The sequence below is a fragment of the Elephantulus edwardii genome, unplaced genomic scaffold, assembly GCF_000299155.1.
Source record: "Elephantulus edwardii isolate Elephantulus edwardi_28Jun2011 unplaced genomic scaffold, EleEdw1.0 scaffold00395, whole genome shotgun sequence".
Classification (NCBI taxonomy): domain Eukaryota; kingdom Metazoa; phylum Chordata; class Mammalia; order Macroscelidea; family Macroscelididae; genus Elephantulus; species Elephantulus edwardii.
In genome coordinates this window covers 191,656-196,030 of record NW_006400145.1, presented here as the reverse complement: position 1 = coordinate 196,030, position 4,375 = coordinate 191,656, and positions in this window count along the sequence as shown.

The following is a 4,375-nucleotide window of genomic DNA, read 5'->3' as shown; positions in this document are numbered from 1 at the left end:
GTTGTCGTGGTGGAACTGACCCATAGCTGACCCTGAAATAAGTTTTTTTCAGAGGCAGATAAATCACATGAGAGCAGCTGGTGGATTTGAACTATTATCCTTTGGCTTGGCAGTGCAACTCTTACTCGAAAGTATCTTGAAATAATGCTTAGCTGGGGTCACCTGAGGAGCTTTGAAGATGTCGTGAATTACAAGCCACACTACTAAACCAGAAGTCAGTGCTTCAAATCTATCAGCTTGCTCTAAAGGAGAAACCTGGGCCATCGTTTCCTGTAAGAATCACAGCCTCAGAAACATGATGGAGGGTTGTTGTTAGTCAGGACTGACTTAACAACAATAGGTGAAGGTCACTGTAAGTGAAAATCAAATCGATGACAGCAAGCTGTCTCACTCTGTGTGTGTGTGTGTGTGTGTGTGTGTGTGTGTGTGTGTGATGTGTGTATGGGTGACCCAGATTCTCTAGAGAAATAGATCAGTGACATGTTCAGGAAGGTAAGTTAATAGCTAGATAGTTACCTCCAAGAATTAGCTCACACAATTGTGGGACTAGCAAGTCCCTGCTAGATAGAGACTCCTTCTGGTTTGAACCCCAAGACCTGTAGCTCTGGTGAGGAGAAGAGTCAAGGGTGAGAAAGTTGTGGCAACTTGGCTATTTATAGTCTGGGGAAAGAATATACCATAAGGAAATTATCTTTGCTCTGAAGGGCTTTCACTGACTGATTGAGTTTCAATCACATTAGGAGAAATAATCCGATTTACTTGAGGCCAACGGATTTAATCATGTAACTACTTTAAAACCACAACTCAGGTTTTAACCAAGCAAATGGGTACCCCAGCAAAGCCACGCTGACATGGAAAATTCATATCACAGCTCTCACACTGTAAAATGATTTCTTATGAATAATTAAAGAAAAATCCAACGTTTAAAGCTATACTTTCAAACCTTTTTCTAATCAATAATCAAATAATTGATCAGTAACTTTTTTTCCATTCTGTGAAACTCAGGGATTCAGAGTGGCCTTTCAGAGTCCACAGCTGACAGCCTGAGGGAATTGTCATTCTCCAAGTAGAAATGTTTCACAGGAGCTCAGGAGTCAGACTTGTATCTTGAAGAAAAAGCCATGTGTTCCTCCACCTCAAATTTTGTTCCCGTCTTTGCTGGTACAGGTCTGTAACCAGCGTAAACTTATTTACAGTCACACTTAGCGGTGGTTGGTGCTGTCAAGCTGCGAATGACCCTGTGGGACTGAGTAAATCCGCTGCCATAGGATTTCCTAGCCTGTAATCTTTAGGAGACCGTTTCTCTCCCAAACACCTGCTGAATTTGAACCACTAAACTCTTTATTAGCAGTCCAGCACTTACCCACTGTACCACTAAGACTTCTTGTGTTTACAGGTGCTCTTGCCAAATGAAATAAACATACCTTGGCCCTAAGCTCCAGAAACAGGACCAGGAGGGCAAACTCCTTGTTAGCACTGACATCTGGTGGACAGTGGGATGGCAGCATCCCCATCAGTATCTGCACTTGCACGATAGCACTGAACTCATTCACTGAATTAATCCCTTGGGTCTCCCGAACTTTCTGGGCCATCTGTCTTTTCTGGACAACTAGATTCAGCCATGGGGGGGATTTAGAGTCAGATATTTCTAGGGTCCTCATTTTCTGGCACTATAGCAGACAATGTTCCACTGCTACACATACATAAGGTTTTCAGAGGACTTATTTCAGAAGTAGATGCCCACTCCTGCTTCCTTGTCTGTCTTAATCAGGAAGCTCACTGAAATCTGTCCACCATAGGTGGCCTGGCTGTTACTTGAAATAGGGCAGTGGTATAGCTCTCAACCTTATGGTCACCCGCAAGCCACCACAGTACCACATATCAGATAGATGAGGGGTAACTTTTGCATTGGACAAATATGTTGTCAAGGAATTCTTTAATGAACTAAAAAATAGATGTCACTCTAAAGAATAAGGTGTACCTTCCCCAAGCCGTGTTGGTGTTGTTGTATGCTGTCAAGTCAGTACCAAATCGTAGCCTGACCCTCCAGCAGGTTTTCAGAGGCTTCGGAGGCAGTATATTGGATGCAGAGATTGCCCATCCTTCTGCTGCAGAGCAGTTGGTAGATTCAAACCACATGCCTTTGGGATTGCAACACAGCTTCTTACCTCTAGGTCACCAGACCCAAGCCATAGTATTTCCATTTGCTCCATATGTTTGTGAAAGTTGGACAACGAGTGAGGAAAATTGAAGAAGAATTAATGTCTTTGCATTGTGGTGTCAATGAATATTGATTATACCATGATCTGGCAAAAGAACAAAAAATATGTCTTGGAAAGACTGCAGTCAGAGTGCTTATCAGAAGAGGCCAATCCCTAGAAAACAACATCATGCTTGGAAAAGAAAAGGATCAACAATAGAGAGGTATTTTCTCAATAAGATGTAGTGACACAGTGACTGTACTGATGGGTTTAAGTCCAGCAGTTATTGTGAGGATGGTGCAGGATAGGCAGGCAAGGTTTCTATGATCCAACCCAGTGCCACCTTAACAAGAATACAATCAGGGTCCACCTACTATCCTGTGATTCTGGATAAAATACATTCAGATGAAACACTGAGGTAAGAAAATAATGATAAACACTGGTCATCCAAGCATAGTTTTTAATGGCTAATCCTTATCCTTTATTAGGGAGTTCTACTGATCTAGTGGTAATAAGCTGCACTGCGGTCCTACAGGTATATGGTTTGAATCCACCAGCTGCTCCACAAGAGAACAATGGACACTGTCCTCCCATGCAATTTACTGCCTCTGAAAACCCACCGGAGAGTCAGCTATGGATCGTACAACTCGATGGCACACAACAACAACAATAATCACTATAATTACCATAGCTAGAAATGGTACTAGGAAAAAATATTTCCATATATGACCCAAGTCATAAATATTATGTAACCTTCAAAGCAACTTCTTTGGTGATAATCTCCAAATGTTATTCTTGTGGTTAGGTACTGTTGTGCTGACCATGACTCATAGCATCGTATGAACAACTGATCTGGACCTTGCCCTATCGTGCATATTCAAGCCCATTGTTATAATCATTGTGTCAATCTATCCTGTTGGAAGTTTCAAATACTTCTTGTTGTTAGGTGCCACCTTGTCAGCTAGGATTCATAGTGACCCTTTGAACAATGGATCTGAACCTTGCCCTATCCTGTGACATCCTCATCTTCTTTGAAATACTCTAGTCCCTTCTCACAATCACTGTGTTGATGCATCTTGTTGAGGGTCTTCCTCTCTTTTGCTGACCCTCCACTTTCCCAAGAATGATGTATTTTTCCAACTACTGGTCCCTCTTAACAATATACCCCAAAATAGTGAAGTTTCAGAGCCTTGCCTCTAAAGCACCTAGGTTGTACTTTATCCAAGACATACTTGTTTGTTCTTTCATCAGATCATGGGATATTAAGTACTCTTCAACACTACAGCTCAAAGACATCAATTCTTCTTCTGTCATTTTTATTTACTGTCCAAATTTCAGATGCATAACAAGTAATCAAAAAGATTGTGGCTTGAGTCACGTGTGCCTTCATCTTTAAACTGACATCTTTTCTCTTTAGTGCCTTGAAGGGGTCTTTGACAGCAGATTTCCCAAATGCAACATGTCTTTTGACTTTTGACTGCTGGTACTAAGAGTGTTGATGTGGATACAAGCAAAATGAAATTATTGACAATTTCAATCCTTTCTCCATCTATCATGATGTGTCTATTGGCCCAAGGTGTGAATTTTTGTTTTTCTGATGTTGAGATATAATCTAAATTGAAAGTATTTGTCTTTGATCTTCTGCAGCAAGTGCTTTGAAGTTCTCTTCACTTTCAGCAAGTAAAATTGTGTCATCTGAATGACTCAGGTTGGTGATGAGTCTTCCTCCAAACCGGATGCCACATTTTTCTTCATGAAGTCCAGCTTCTTGAATATTTGCTTAAGATTGAACAGATATGGAGAAAGAATACAGCTCTTACATACACCTTTCTTGATTTTTAAACTTTATTGCGTTGTTGTTGTGTATCATAGAGTCAGATCCAACCCATAGCTGACTCTCTGGTGGGTTTTGAGAGGCAGTTAATCACATGGGAGGAGATTGCCCATCCTTCTGCCACAGAGTAGCTGGTGGCCTCAAACCACATGACTTCAGGATTGCAGTTCAGATTCTTGCCACTAGGCCACCAGAACTCCCTAAATACTACTACTACTACTCCTGCTACTGCTACTGCTGCTGCTACTGTTTCTTCTTCTTCTTCTTCTTCTTCTTCTTCTTCTTCTTCTTCTTCTTCTTCTTCTTCTTCTTCTTCTTCTTCTTCTTCTTCTTCTCCTCC